The sequence below is a fragment of the Pteropus alecto genome, unplaced genomic scaffold, assembly GCF_000325575.1.
Source record: "Pteropus alecto unplaced genomic scaffold, ASM32557v1 scaffold116, whole genome shotgun sequence".
Lineage (NCBI taxonomy): Eukaryota > Metazoa > Chordata > Mammalia > Chiroptera > Pteropodidae > Pteropus > Pteropus alecto.
In genome coordinates, this window is record NW_006439189.1 from 2,184,271 (window position 1) to 2,201,948 (window position 17,678).

Sequence of the window (17,678 nt, forward strand, 5' to 3'; positions counted from 1 at the left end):
AAGTCAAACTGTCACTATTTGTGGATGACATGATTCTCTATATAGAAAACCCTAAAGACTCCATAAGAACACTACTAGAAACAATAAGCAAATGCAGTAAAGTTTCTGGATACAAAATCAGTGTTCAAAAATCAATAGTGTTCCTATACTCTAAAAATGAAGTGTCGGAAAAAGAAGTAGAGAAAATAATTCCTTTTGCAATTGCAACAAAAAGAATAAAATATCTAGGAATAAATTTAAGAAACATGTGAAGGACCTACATAATGAAAACTACAAAACCCTATTAAAAGAAATCAAAGAAGATACAAAGAAATGGAGAAATATTTCATATTTTTGGATTGGAAGAATCAACATACTTCAAATGACCATATTACCAAAAGCATTATACAGATTTAATGCAATCCCCATCAAAATCTCATCAGCATTTTTTAAAGAAATGGAAAAAAAAATCATCAGATTTTTAGGGAAGCACAAAAGACCCCAAATTGCCAAAGCCATCCTGAGAAAAAAAGAACATGGCTAGAGGCATCACTCTGTCTGACTTTAAATTATACTACAAAGTGACAGTAATGGAAATGGCATGGCATTGGTAGAAAAATAGCCACACGGACCAGTAGAACAGAATCTAGAGTCCAGAAGTAAACCCATATTTATATGGGCAAATAATTTACGACAAAAAAACCAAAACCATATTGTGGAGAAAGGAAAGACTCTTCAATAAGTGATGCTGGGAAAGATGGAAAGCTACCTGCAAAAGAATGAAACTAGACTATTGTCTATCACCACACACCAAAATTAATTCAAAATGGAGTAAGAACCTAAGTATAAGATCTGAAGCAATAAAATGCATAGAAGAAAATATAGCAACTAAACTGCAAGACCTTGGACTTAAAGAGGTTTTATGAATTTGACCTCAAAAGCAAGAGAAATAAAAGTTAAAATAAATGAATGGGCTTACATCAAACTAAAAAGCTTCTGCTCAGCAAAAGAAACTGTCATCAAGGTTAAGAGACAACCATCTGAATGGGAAAATATATTTGCAAGCAACACCTCTGATTTGGGCCTAATGTCCAAAATATACAAAGAACTCATTAGACTCAATGACAATAAAAAAGGAAATGATCCAATCATAAAATAGGCAGAGGACCTGAACAGACGCTTCTCCCTAGAGAGCATACATATGTCCAACAAATATATGAATAGATGCTCTACATCGCTACCTATTAGGGAAATGCAAATCAAAACCACAATGAGATATCATCTCATACCTGTTAGAATGGCTATAATCAATGGGACAAATAATAACAAATGTTAGAGAGGATATGGAGCAATAGGAACCTTCATGCACTGCTGGTGGGACTGTAAATTGGTACAGCCACTATGGAAAACAGTATGGAGGTTACTCAAAAAATTAAGAATTGATCTACCATATGATCCTGGAATCCCTCTACTGGGTGTTTCTCCCTAAGACTTGCAAAACCATATCCAAAACTGATATTTGCACATCAATGTTTATTGCAGCATTATTCACAGTGGCCAAGATATTGAAGTAACCGAAGTGTCCTGTGATAGATGATTGGCTAAAGAAGCTGTGGTACATATATACAATGGAATATTGCTCAGCCATAAGAAGAGATGAAATACTGCCATTTGTGACAACATGGATGGACCTCGAAATAATCACGCTAAGCGAATAAGCCAGACAAAAAAAGCTGAAAATCACATATCACTTATATGTAGGATATAAACCTAAAAGCAACAAATGAACAAGATCAACAAACACAGATTCATGGACATGGATTAGTGATTACCAGAGGGTAGAGGGTGGGGGAGGAAGGTGGTGTAGATAGTGTAAAGAGGGTAAAATATAAGGGGCTATGGGGCGGGTGAAGTGGGTAAAGTGGATCAAATATATGGTAGCTGAAGGAAACTGAACTTTGGGTGGTAAACACACAATAGAATATATATATATATGTCAAATTATAATGTACACCTGAAAATTATATAATTGTATTAATCAATGTTACCCCAATAAACTTAATTTAAAAAAATAACATTAACTTATTGTACTAAGATTGTAGAATTTTATGATGGTGTTCTGCATTGGATTATATATGCAATTTTTGTTATTTTAACATATATTTATTTTTACCAAAATATTGTATGAAGATAGCTTAGAAACAAATAGTACAGTAAGGTTTGTAAGAAAACCTTGATCTAGTACTCTCATCTCAATTATGCCTTCTTCACTCTTATAGGATTAACTTTTACACTTATAAATGATACACTTTTACTTATTTTTCTTAATTTCTCAATTACAGACATTGCATGTCTTTCTATTTAATGTGATGAAGGCTTAGTGATCTCAAGGTATTTTGCCCTACTCTTCCCCCAGATCCTTTTCCCCACTTTCCTTCCAACCATCCTCATAACACATCGCTTTGTGTTGTCATTGTTAAATGTTTATGTTGTTATAATTACTTAAATGTGGTTCAATGCTAAGCAATGATTTTACCTTATTTTTGAATTACTTTAAAAATATCCATGAAGATAAATATTGTCTCATTTTTTGTCATTTACTATATTGTCCACATACCTATCAGATGTACATAAATGCTCTAGCAAAAATTTAAAGTCCCTAACAGGCCTAAAGAGTGATCAATCTCATCAATTTATTGATCAATTTTATTTTTTTCCTAAACATCTCCTTTCTGAAATCTTCTGTCCTCCTGTCCCATTCTAGAATGTTGGTTTTCTAAGACTCTTGCATAGCTCTAGTCCAGAGACTTCCGTTCACTGTCAACCTGAAAAATATCTTTATTTCCCTAGAGGAACTATACAATTTGTGGCTGCCCAATATCTTTTGAAAACCTCCTTCCAATTTTAGTAGTTTCCTAATGTTGCCTTTTATTGTAGAATTTTAAATAAATTCTAGTATCTTTTTTTTATTTTTTTATTTTTAACCAGAGTGTGGTCTTATGACCAGCTTCTACCAAGCAGACGTGCCTGAGATATACAAGGAATGCAGAAGTAAAGATCTGAGATTGTGTGGCTCTTTCAATAAGCAGAAACATCATGAACATGAGCTTATTGTTTATGTTAGGCAGCATGGTTCAACCTAGCAGAGATAAATTGTGATAAACTGCCATTTCCATCCATTTTCCATCAAGATATTTTCCCAATTAAATATCTTATTCTTTTATGTACTGCTTCTTTCTATTAAATGATTCTTCCACTGGATCCTGCCAAATTCATATTAATATATTTTTTCTCATACGTGTCCCCATTCACACTGTATAGGTCACATCTTTTGTCTGCTTTCTGTTTTAAGAATATATTCTTTTTGGCAAGTATTGCCAGGTCTCCAAAGGGGGAAAACATTTAGAAAGGCTACTCTTTGTTGACAGGAGAAGTTAAAATTCCATAGTGTTGATAAGGCTTTTATTTCATACCTTACACATCCCACTTAAAGTATGACCTGCTCCAGAAATATTATTTCCATTTACAGAGCCCCCCCTCAACTATTTCTACACTGTTTACTTCATGCTCTGCATTGGTTTTCTTACAAAATACTTGATATCTTTCTTTCAGTTATTCCCAAGGAATTTTTGTCCAAATCAAGAATTTAGGAAAGCTTATGTTAAAATGCTGTGGACTTTTTGTAGGCATTGTTTATCAATTTTGTAAACTCTTGATGACATAAGAAAAAAAATAAAAAATAATAATTTGTAACAATCCATTCTGAACAAAATCATTCATAGAGAAAGTCAGGGATAGTTTGTTTCAGACAGATACTCAATTGTACCCACCCCATTCCTCAACTATGTATATTTTCTGAGTTTGCTATACCTTATTTAAAACTAAAACTCATTTCCATGAAAGGAAAGGATATTATTATCATTAGAGAAATCTTTTGTAGTTATAATTATGAAGTTCTCTGACCCTTCAAGTTAGAATATACTTTGTATAAAAAAATGATAGCCAAATTGGATAGAGCAAGTCTCTGAGTAAGCTAATTACGTGTGATAATTTTGCATGAAAGAAGACTGACTAGAAATTGAATCCAATTTAATAGTGAGGAGATTGTTATAAGAAACATTTCATTGTGGGCTTGGATGTCCCTTAAAATACTAATTTCTCACTCGAATAACCTTATTGCCATAGTGAGAATTTTTCAAATTACTTAATATTTGTGAGATATTATTTGAACTAAGAAAGAATAAAGACAAACAGTGAGAGTTTTAAAAGTTTTTAGGGGAACAACAATTAAAATTAGCTTCTATTGCCCTCTTCTCACTTGTTTTTAAGATATGGTGGACAACATTGCTCCATTAAAGGACAACAGTATTTCTTTATTTATATATTCAACTCAGAAGGAGCATAGTTTATCTAGTTTATCACTTTCTGAGTTTTCTTTTTTAAAAATATAATCTCTTTTCTCAGAAAAATTATTAAAAATATAATCTCTTTTCTCAAAAATTATAAAAATTATAATTTTTATAATTATTTCTCAGAAAATCATTACATACAGCTAGCAGCTATTGTATGGTGAGTTGAAATATGGTAGCTGCAAGCAGAAATGACAGAACAAATGCTTTAAGAGGACCTGAAGTATGGTTTTAAGCATTAGTATCGACTGTGGATGGCTAGTCAAAGGAGCTCTTTGGAGCACAGTAATCAGAATCAAGGCTTTTTTTTTTTTTTTTCCTTAAAGCGGCAGTTATGTATGTATGTATGTATGTATGTATGTATTATATCTTTTATCACCTTCTTTTTAAATTGCATTTTATTAGTTTCAAGTATACAATACATTAGTTAGACATACAGTTTATAAAACGATCCCACTAATTGCTCTTTCTCAAATCCCAATACTATGTAAAGTATAATACAAACCTGTGGCTGCTACATGCAGGATTTGTATTGGATAAAAATCCAGGTCAAATCCAATACAAACCTAGCATGTAGCAGCCACGGGTTTGTATTAAACTTTGCACATTATTGGGGATTGTATAATGTAGAAAGCTGGCAGGGACATTAGCCAGCTTCAAACGTGAGCAAGACTCTGTGACCTATTTGAGGACTGCCAAGTATACCACCTATTCTAAAATTTCCTTTCCTTTTAAGTTATCCCAATTGTTAGAAGCACTATCACAAGTTATTCCATTGTGTTGAAGCCTAAATCTTCCAGAAAGCCCCTGCAAAATTGCAAATCTCTGGGAAGGTGTAGTGGGTGCTATAGTGATTTGCGCGTCTCCTCTTCAGGAAGAGGCAATAATGACTCCAATTATTTGGTGGAATTTGCAACTAATGACTCTCACTTGAGTCTCTTTCTATTAATTGCCCTCAGAAAAGGGAGTTATCTCAATGAAGGCCTTATCTCCTCCATGGTGTCAGCTCACATCCAATGACTTCAGTAATCGAGCACAAAGGCCTGGTGTTCTTGTCTCAAGGTAGAAGAACTCTGAAGGACCATTCCAGCTTTAGACATCCTTATAGGATCAGTCGAGGCTGGTTTTGCAACTTTCTCAAAGTTCTACTTCTCCTTCTGCCTATTCCTGCTTCCATCTCTTCTCATAAGTATTGTTACCCAGTAAACCTCCTATAAGAGTCGCTGAGAGTCTCAGAGTCTGTTTCCTGAGGAACTTATTGTAATAGAGTTGATATTAGAAAATTTCCTAAGAGCAGACTCTAAAATGTGATGGATAACTGGTAGTACATGAATAAGTGACAACTCCTGACACGTGGTTGTTGTACAACACTTAAAAACTTGTCATCAATGATGAACTGGGATAAAATACTGAGGAAAGAGAATGCCCTGGAAGATATGATATTCCAGGTATTTGACAATGTTTGGGGGGAGGGTAAGAAAGAATAATTATAAGAACTTTTCAACCAGATGCCTGTCCTAGGTGTCATCTATGCACTGGAGAAACACAATGAAAAGCTGAGGAAGATCAATAAGCAATATAAGGTAAGGCATTGAAAACCAGATAATTTTCTTAGCAGCATATATAGAGACTCTCATCTCCTAAAACTGGAGGATTGAAAATGGTAAGAATCAGGCCTAATACTTAATTATAAGATTATCAGACTGAATTCTCATCCCAGGAAGGTCTGATATGCCAAAATTAGGGTCCTGATTGGGAAAGGTTGTGTTCTCAAGACTTGAGATGGGAACATCTGCATTGGTGCATTTACAAATCTCATATCTCAATATTATCTTAAATCCTATGAGCCTACAACAATAGCTACATTTCCATGTTGAGGACACCTCACTATCTTGCTTAAAGACAATCAAGAGAGCTGTCCCCAAAGGCAACACCTGCCCTTTCAGGATATAATTCCATGCCTGCTGCCAACAGGTCAATAATTAGAGTGAAGTTACAACATAAATCAATCTAAGAAGTGCTTGACCTTCTAAAGAAGAGAAGGAGCTATATACTGAAATTGTTGCCAGATATAGTCAATATGTACCAGAATGAACTCAAAAGGTATAATAAGAGGCAGGGTTGAAATGATAGCTGGTAGGAACTGATCTATGGAGAGCTGTAGAGATGAACAGTGCCGCACAGTATTCCTGGAGGCAATATAGTTGGACAGTCAAACATGATGTTGCCTAATCTATATATAACCCCCCAGATAATCAAATTTGGATAATTATGAGGCCAAGGCCAGCAGCTTCCATATAAGTCACAATCCTAGTTTTGAAAAGTAAGCCAATTCTCAGTCTAAGACCCACTGACTGAGGGGGATATTAGGTCTCCATGAGGAAGATCTCTAACACCGAACAAGTGTACATGGTATTTATTCCTCAATCATTCTCACTATTTGTTTGTGTAATTGTACATTAGGGAAAAGGGAATATTCAACATTTCAAAGACTGTTGATACTCAAAGACCCAAAGTGTTATCATAGATCCTTGTCTAGAGTGTGTGTGGTGGGGGATGTATGAGACAGCTAATAAATAAATTTCCTGTCTATATCTGAATCTGGGTCAACAGACTAGCCTGGTGGTGTTTTTAATTCCAAAATTTATAATTATAATTGACATATTTTGGAGTTGGCAGAACCCTCTCATTGGTTCCTTGGTCTATGGGATATGGGCTAGTATAGTTTTGATATTCTACACCTCTACTGCTCTTAAATTTAAGAAACATTTTGAGAACTGAAAAATATAGGCAATGAACAATGGAAATGGAAATGGTCAGTATAATGGTCTAATATTTTGTGGTAGAACGAGCATTTATACTCCATAAAACTTAACTTTTAAGCCTAAAAAATATGTCTGAGATATCTTTGGCTTTTTAAACAAATCCAAAACTCATTATGAATTGGTCAGCCAAAAACACATTTATTTATCCTTTCCTTCACTACATAAAATATTTTTGAGAACTTTCAGGTAGTATGATAGATGTTAGGTTAAATGAGAAATAAAAACACCTACGCCCTTCTTGAGTTTGGTTATGATTCCAACTACTATAAAATTTCTCAATAAATTTATTTACACAACTGCTTCAAAGTTATGTCAGAAATATGGAGGAGTGACAGACTTCCCCAGGTATCTCCCCTTGAAAAAACAATAATCTGAACATCTGAAACTCAACAACAAAAAAATACCCAAACTGCACACCAAGACATCTGAGCGTGAAATCTGAGCGAGAATTCAGGATGGTACTTCTGAAAAAGTGCATAAGAGCTAACACAAGTCAGAACCTGGGTGTCGAGCAGTGGACTGGGAGAAACAAAGAAGCTGCTTCTGGCAGCCAGAGCTCCCTGTAGGAGGAGGGGAAGGGAAGAAGGTACGGCAGATTCCCTGAACAGCCCTGCCTGGGAGAGCTGTGAGCTCCATGCGGTGGCAGTGGCAGTGCCCAGTAATCAGGGCAGAAAGCAGAGAAGTGGAGATGGCAGAAAAATGGGGATGACAAAGAAACAGCAGTTGATTTTTTTACCAGCCGTGATTGCAAAACTGAGGTTGAGCTGCAGCCCCCAACCCCCAACCCAGAGGAGTCTCCCTCTATACCATCCAAGACTCAACAATGCGAAGCCCCTGAGGAATCTGAGTAAACACTACTAAAACTGTTGCTAACAATGACAGGCACTGAGACTGAGGGTAACAAGCATGATTAAACATTTGTAAGGAAAAAAAGGCATTATTAGGACATTACATAAAGCAGGGATACAACAGGCTTAGACACCACCTTCTGGAAACCAAAAGAAAAACTCCTTCTTTGCAGCAGGCTAAAGAGAGACCTTTATATAATAGAACTTCTTTCTGGGGAAAAAAAAAAAAAAAAAAAGCAGAATACACTTCCGCTAATGCCCAGGCAGAGAAATTGTCCATTAAACACCATGAACAACCAAGGTGACAAGACATCTCAGAAAGAAGAGAAAAATCTCCAGAAAATAAGCTTGCAGACATAGAAATATGCGACTTAAAAGACAGAGAATTCAGGATGGTACTTCTGAAAAAGTTCAATGATATCCGAAACGATTCATATCAACAATTCCAGAAACTGAAAAACAAAACAAAACAAAACAAAACTAAATAAGCAGAATGAGTTCTTTAGCAAGGAGATTGAAACCCTCAAAAAAAAAATAGAACTTCTAAGATAAAGAACACACTGCAAGAGATGAAAAATGAATGAACAAGCTTGGGAAATAGAATCAATGAAATGGAGGAAAGGATCAGTGATACGGAAGACAGAAATCTAGAAATAAGTAGAAAGAAGAAGAGAGACCAAAGAATGAAAATAATGAAAGAGAAATACAAGAGCTAGCTGATACCATCAGGAGAGGAAATATAAGAATAATGGGCATTCTTGAAGGGAAGGAAGAGGAGCAGGATCTAGAAAGCATTTTCGGACAAATAGTTGATGAGAATTAACCAAATCTAAGGAAAGAACTGGAGCTAGGAATTCAAGAAGTTAACAGAGCATCTAATTATCTCAACCCCAGAAGACCTTTTCCAAGACACATTGTATTAAAATTATCAAAAATCAACAACAAAGGAAAAATTCCTAGAGCAGCCAGGGAAAAGAAGACTGTTAACTATAAAGGAAAACCCATTAGGTTATCATTGGACTTCTCAGCACAAACCTTACAAGCCAGAAATGACTGGAATCAAATATTCAAACTATTAAGTGAAAAGAACTACTAGCCTAGAATAATGTATCCAGCTAAGCTCTCCTTTAAATATGAAGGAGAAATAAGGACCTTTCCAGACATAAAAAAATTGAGGGAATTCTCCACTATGAGGCCTGCATTACAGAAAATAAAATGACAAAAAAAAATACATAATTAGTAGTAAGGTGACTACTAGGCAAACAGAAGCAAAGGAGTGCAACCCTTACTAAGAACGGGGCATTACAAGCTTAAAAAGGAAGAGATTTGCTATAGCAAGATAGTAATGAATAGTCAGCATACATAGGGACATACTGAGATAACAATCACTGAAAAGCAGAGGGTTCAAAGATTCAAATTCACAAAGGGGGATGTAGGTAAGGCACATGCAGAAGAAAATGGGTGACTGTATATATATAACTATCCTTTACATATTCATAATGGTAACCACATGTCAAAGATTCAGAACTAAAGTACACAACATAAAAGAAGAAGAACAAGAGGGAAACCCACAAAAGCCAACCAAAATAAGGAAAACTGAAACACAGGCCAAAGAAGCAATGGAAACACCGAGCTATCAGAAGCAAAAGAAAAATGTTATAGAAAGACCTTATATTTAAATAATCACCCTAAATGTAAGTAGACTGAATTTACCAATAAAAAGACGCAGAGTTGTAGATTACATCAAAAAACAAAACTCAACCATATGCTGCCTCCAGGAGACATTTCTCAGTTCCATAGCAAATATAGACTCAAAGTGAAAGGGTGGAAAATGATATTTCAAGTAAACACCATGCAAAAAAAAGTGGGAGTAGTGTTACTAATATCAGATGAAATAGAGTTCAAATAAAAAATGTACAGAAATATGCGAAGGGACACTTCATAATGATAAAGGGAATCATGCACCATGAAGACATAACACTTTTTAATATCTATGCTACAGATAAGAGAGCCCTGAGGTATGTAAAGTGATTACTAAAAGAACTAAAGGGAGAAACAGACCAAAATACTATTGTAGTAGAGCATCTAAATACCCCAATGTCGGATATGGATATATCATCCAAACAGAAAATCAATAAGGAAATCAGATCTTTAAATGACACATTAGAGCAACTGGACATAATTTACATTTATAGAGACTTTCATCCTCAAACAGCTGCTTGTACAATCTTCTCTAGAGCACATGGAACATTCTCAGGAATTGACCACATACTTGAACGCAGAGATAACCTCAACAAATACAAGAGGGTTGAAATCATACCAGCCATATTCTCTGACCATACTGCTTTGAAACTATTGATCGACTGTAAAAAGAAAGTGGGAAGAATTGCACATACATAGAGATTAAATAACATGCTACTGAAGAATAAATGAGTGAGAAGAAATAAGAAGAGAGATCAAGAGATACATAGAAACAAATGATAATGATAGTACAACATATCAAAACTTTTGGGACATGGCTAAAGTGGTCATAAGAGGAAAGTTCATGTCATTAGAGGCCTATCTCCAGAAACAGGAATGAGCCCAAATAAAGGACCTAATACTTCATCTTAAAAAAAAAAAAAAAAAACTAGAAAAGGAAGAACAAATGAAGCCTGAAGTCAGCAGAAGAAAAGAAGTAATCAAAATTAGAGCAGGAATAAATGAAATTGAAAACAAACAAAAAAAATCAATAGAAAAAAAAAATAAATCCTAAAAAGAGCTGGTTCTTTGACAAGCCCCTGGCTAGACTCACTAAAGAAAAAAGAGAAAGGACACAAATAAACAAAATCAGGAATGAAAGTGGGAAAATGATGAAAAACACTGCAGAAATACAAAGGATCATACAAGAATACTATGAAAAAGTATATAACACCAAATTTAATAACCTAGAAGAAACGGACCACTGCTTAGAAAAATGCAGCCTTCCTAGACTAAATCAAGAAATTGGAAAATCGAAATAGAACAATCGGCAGTATTGAAATTGAAACAATAATTAAAAATCTACTAAAAATTCAAAGTCCAGGTCCAGATGGCTTCACCACTGAATTCTACCATTCAAAGAGTTAATACCTATTCTCCTCAAACTCTTCCAAAAAATTGAAGAAGAGGTAACACTTCTCAATTCATTTTAGGAGGCCAATATTTCCTGATACCAAAACCTGATAAAGATAACAAACACACAAAAAAACTACATACCTATATCTCTCATGAACACAGATGCAAAAATCCTAAATAAGATACTAGCAAACCGAATATAGCAACATATTAAAAAGATTATACACAGCAATACCAGGGCTTCATCCTAGGGGCACAGACATTGTTCAACTTGAGCAAATCGATTAATTTGGCACATCACATAAGCAAATTGAAAAATAAGAATCATGTGATCATATGAATACACGCAGAACAAGCCTTTGACAAGATACACCATCCATTTATGATCAAAACACTTTAAAAAGTTGGTATAGAAGGAAAGGACTTGAGCATAATAAAGGCCATATATGACAAACCCTCAGCCAACATTATACTTAATGGTGAAAAACTGAAAACCTTCCCTCTAAGATCAGGCACAAGAGAAAGTTGTCCACTATTGCCACTGTTATTCAATTTAACATTGGAAGTCTTAGTGAGGGCAATCAGGCAAAGGGAAAGACATAAAAGTCATCCAAATAGGAAATGAAGAAGTCAAACTGTCACTATTTCCAGATGACATGATTCTCTATTAGAAAACCCTAAAGACTCCACAAGAACACTACTAGAAGCAATAAACAAATGCAGTAAAGTGTCTGGAAACAAAATCAATGTTCAAAACTCCATAGCATTCCTATACTCTAATAATGAAGTGTCAGAAATAGAAGTAGAAAAAAAAATAATTCCTTTTGCAATTGCAACAAAAAGAATAAAATACCTAGAGATAAATTTAACGAAACTTGTGAAGGACTTATATAATGAAAACTGCAAGACCCTACTAAAAGAAATCAAAGAGAATACAAAGAAATGGAAAGATATTCCGGGGTCTTGGATTGGAAGAATCAACATAGTTTAAATGACCTTATTACCTAAAGCATTGTACAGATTAATGCAATACTCATCAAAATCCCATCAGCATTTTTTAAAGAAATAGAACAAAAAAATCATCAGATTTATATGGAAGCACAAAAGACACTTAATCGCCAAGGCCATCCTGAGAAAAAAGAATGAGGCTGGAGGTATCACTATGCTCGACTTCAAATTATGCTACAAAGTGACAGTAATCAAAATGGCATGGTATTGGTAGTTAAACAGACACACAATCCAGTGTAATAGAATCAAGAGTCTAGAAGTAAATCCATATTTATATGAGCAAATAATTTTCGATATAAAAGCAAAAAGCATACAGTGGAGAAAGGAAGCCTCTTCAGTAAATGGTTCTGGAAAAACTGGAAAGCCACCTGCAAAAGAATGAACTAGACTTTTGTCTATCACCACACACTGAAAATAGATTAAGGACCTGAATATGAGACCTGAAGCGATAAAATTCATAGAAGAAAACATAGGAATTAATCTCAAGGATCTTGGACTTAAAGAGAATTTTATGAATTTGACCTCAAAAGCAAAAGAAGTAAAATTGAAAATAAATGAATTGGACTATATTAAACTAAATAGCTTCTGCACAGGAAAAGAAACCGTCAACAAGATAAAGAGACAATCATCCACATGAGAAAATATATTTGCAAAAAATGCTTCCGATAAGGGCCTAATATTAAAAAATATTCAAAGAACTCATACAAATCAATAACAACAATAAAAATAAATAAACAATACAATAAAAAAATGGGCAGAGAATCTGAACAGATACCTCTCCCTAGAGGACATAGAAATGGCCAACAAACATATGAAAACATGCTCAATATTACTAGCTATTAGGGAAATGCAAGTCAAAACCACAATGAGATGTCATCTCACACCTGTTAGAATACCTATAATCAACAGTAGAAGTAATAAATGTTGGAGAGGATGCGGAGCAAAAGGAACCTTCATACACTGCTGATGGGACTACAAATTGATATAGCCACTATGGGAAACAGTATGGAGTTTCCTCAAGAAACTAAGGATTGATCTACCATACCATCCAGCATTCCTTCTACTTTGTATTTACCCCAAAGTCTTAAAAATCCATGCCTGAAAACATATTTGCACACCGACGTTCATAGCAGTATTATTCACGGTGGCCAGGACACGGAAGCAACTGAAGTGTCCTACAGTAGATGATTAAATAATGAAGCTCTGGTACATTTATACAATGTGCTATTACTCAGACATAAGAAGAAATGAAATACTGCCATTTGTGACAACATGGATGGACCTTGAGATTATCATGATGAGTGACATAAGCCAGACAAATAAAGTTGAAAATCACATGACATCACTTATATGTGGGATATAAATCTAAAAACAACAAATGAACAGGACAAACAGAGACTTACGGACATAGACAATAGACTAATGGGTATCAAAGGGTAGGGGAGAGGGGGAAGCAGGGAGGTAGATGGTGTAACGGGGTCAAATATGTGGTGACAGAAAGAAATATAGCTATGAGAGGCGAACACACAGTGTAAATGTATGTATGCCTTACTGTTAAAGTGTACACCTGAGATTTATTGGATTTCGTTAACGAATGTCATCATAAAATAAAATTAAAAAATAGCTGTCGGTAAAAAGCTACTTATAATTAAAAAATAAAATAAAGTATACTTTACTTCTAAAAAAATAAAAATAAATAAACAACTCCTTCAAGTTCCAAAGGGGTAATTGTACATTTTGTACTCAGGGCTTTATTAGTCAATCCAAGCTCATTTTATCAAAAGATCAACTTTAAAAATTTCTGTAAATGGTATGGAAAGACACGTTTGTTTTTGTATTGCAGCAATAACAATCACAGTGTGTTTAAAGTATGCTGCTTTGTCTCCCACTATTTTGGAATAGTGATGTGATAAAATGAGATCATGAATGTTCAGAAGGCGGAAAAAGAAACCACTTCTTTTGGCATTCAGAAGAAAAGAATTTTACAAAATAATTAATTACAAACTAAAACATTTGCAGAATAAAAATAGATGCCTCATTAGGATCAGTCACACTGTGTGCATTTATTTCCATGTAATCCCTCTTCTGTCATATTCAGTTATCAGAGTATCCGATTTGACTCTTGTTATACAATTTACATGACCTTGTTTTACTAAAGTCTACCCATATAACAGACTTTAAAAATTGTAATTAGCAAGGATTAGTTTTATGATTTTGTCATTTAACATGGAAAATATTTAAGTAATCAGTGCTTAGATTACTATAAAATCTTCAATATCTTTTGGTATATGGAAAGACTTATTTACACACATAAAACATACTATATATTAAATTATACATGAATTGATTGTTATATGAGGTCTTTACCATTCCTAGAATAGTCTGTTCTGTGGCAGTAATAAAACTGAGTCATTTCAAGTAATTTTCATTTAATTGAATGACTATTTCCCTATGTGTATACAGCGTTTTATTTCTAATTATGCTTCCCTTGTCTTAGAAACTGAAATGTAAAGCAACATATATTGCTTTGTTCTCAAATAAACCCCTACTTATGCTAATGTACTTACAGTGACAATGTCATTTACTGTAAAATCCTGACATAAGACTGACAAAGACACATTTGTTTATACTCTTCCAAGCAGAGGTAGCCACTTCTTCCTCAATGCTACCACAGTAGCCACTCTATTGGCATATTCTTCATTTTCTATGATAATTTCTTTTTGTCGCTCTCTCTCTCATAGGACTACAAGTCTGTCAAAGACAGAGATCTCATTTTAGTCATCTTTGTTTCATTAATATCTAAGGTAAAACACACAAAAAAGTATTTTTTCTTACTTTTCTTTAGTGTTTCTTCTTTTTTTAAATTAAATTTATTGGGGTGGAATAAATTTAATGGAGCATGTGAAGGACCTATACACTGAAAACTATAAGACATTATTAAAAGAAATTGAAGAAGACACAAAGAAATGAAAAGACATTTCATATTTATGGATTGAAAGAATTAACAGGTAAAATGGCCATATTACCCAAAATAATATACAGTTTTAATATGATCCCCATCAAAATCCCAATGACATTTTTTAAAAGAAATAGAACACAAATTATCAGATTCATATGGAATCACAAAAGACCCTGAATAGCCACAACCATCCTGGGGGCGGGGGGGGGGCTGGAAAAGCTGGATGTATCACTCTACCTGACTTCAAATTATACTATAAAGTGAAAATAATCAAAACAGCATGGTTTTGGCAGAAAAGAGTCTCTTAGACCAGTGGAACGGAATTGAGAGCCTATAAATAAACCCCCATATATAAGGGCAAATAATTTTTGACAATATTTCTTTCCAGAATAAAACTTCATTCTAGATTTTAAATCTCATTTCTAAATATCGACTAAAACTTTTTAATAGTTTCTCAGTATAACCTAGTATTGCTGCTAAAAAAGTACATGCTCAATAAAAATTAATACAATTTCCTTGCTCTGTAAGGAAAATAATTAACTTTAACAGATATCAGTTAAGAGCCTATTATGTTATTATGTACCAAGTACTGTGTTAACTTTTGTGAATACAAATAGAATTTGATTCAGCCCTTGTCCTCAAGGAGCTCATGGTCTAATGTAGAAACAGAATAATAAGGAAAGAGGAGAATAATAAAAGCTATAATAACGGTATGCTTTGTATGCTATGGTACTACAAACATGTCTGTGACTTAACTAGTATTAACCTAGCACTTATTTTTAAACTGTTTTGCACTAGTATATATAGTTTCTCATGAGATGACTATACGGCCAATTGCATATTATATTCCATGAGGGCAAGAATTGTACCATATGTTGGTAGTACCCTAACTGTGCTAGTGAAACCTAATATACAGAGCAAATTAAGCTATGGAAACTTTGGTTTAGTAGAAATGTAGTGGAATTACAAGCATAAGACCTGAGTTCAAGTCTAGCTCTACTCTCTTTAAATGGTTATGTTACTTTGAGCATATTATAAGCATAATGTCTTAAAAAGATAAAAACATTTTTCAAGTTTTACAGGGGTTAAATAAAATAAATTTGTAAAAGTACATGGTAAGTGCTTATAAATATCCTTCTTTTAATAAGTACTTATTTAACACAATTACTCTAAGAACTTAGAGAAGATTCATAGAAGAGCTAAAGTTATTTAAAGGCTGGTTGGCCCTGATTATGAGTATCAGCAGGTAAGGCCTTATCTCAGGACCGTCTTCCATAAACATATGCACATTATTAATTTTTCCCCTTTAGTTGTCCACTGCTTAACTTCTCCTGATTTCTGTGTAAATATTTATTGTTGTGAGTAGAATTCTGAGAAATTCTGAGATGACCCCTAAGATTCTTGCCTTCTGGTATATATGCCATATATGATCTCCTTCTCTCGAGTTGGGAAAAACTGGAAATATGATGGATTTTACTCTTGTGATTAGGTCATATTATATAACAAAGATGAAAGGATTCTGTTGATGTATTCAATGTCCCACATCAGTTGACTTTTGAGTTAGTCAAAAGGAAGATTATACTGGGTGGGCCTTAGTCAGGTGAGCTAAAAAACCTCTGCCCTTCTTGAAACTAGAGATTTAAAGCAAGTGAGAGATTTTCTTATTGACTTTGAAGGAAAAATAAAACTGTCATGTTTTGGAGAGATCCATGAGGAAGGGAATGACCAGTCACCTCAAGGAGATGAGATGATTCCCCAGCTGGTGGCAAGCAGGAAAATGGGGACTTTAGTTCTGCAACCTAAGAACTGAATTCTGTCAAAAGCCATGAGACCTTAGAAGAGCACTTCAAGCTTCAGATGAGATTGCAGTCCCTTGCCAACACTGATTTCAGCCTGGTAAGACCTTGAACATATCTAACTCAGTTAACTCAGGAGCCTGACTTATGGGAACTGTAAGATGATAAATTAGCATTGTTTTAGGTCAATAAACTTGTGGTAATGTGTCATACAATAATAGAAAAATGAATACATTTACTTAATCTAAAGAGATACTTTGATTTAGGTTATTAATTGATGATAATATTTTTATGTTACTCCTCTCAGTAATATATATGAAGTCAAAAGCTGTATGGTAGGAATTACAGTTGGTAAAAGCAGGGCAGGATATTACTTATATGTGAGATGTAGATCTAAAAGCAACAAACATGACAAACAAACAGAGACTCTTGGACATGGATTGTAGACTAGTGGTTATCAAAGGGTAATGGAGATGAGGAAGGTAGATGAGGCAAAAGGGGTCAAATATGTGGTGGCAGAAAGAAATCTAACTATGGGCAGTGAACATGCAGTGCAATATATATATATGACTTACTGCTAAATTGTACACCTGAAACTTACTGGATTCTGTTAAAAATGTCACCATAAAAAAAAAAAAGACTTTTAAGAAAAAAATTATTGGGGAAAAAAGTTTATTCTATCTTGAATAGTGCAGGTGGCGAGGCTGGAAAAATAGCCAGATAGGTGGCTCATTATGGATGACCTGGGATCCCCCCGA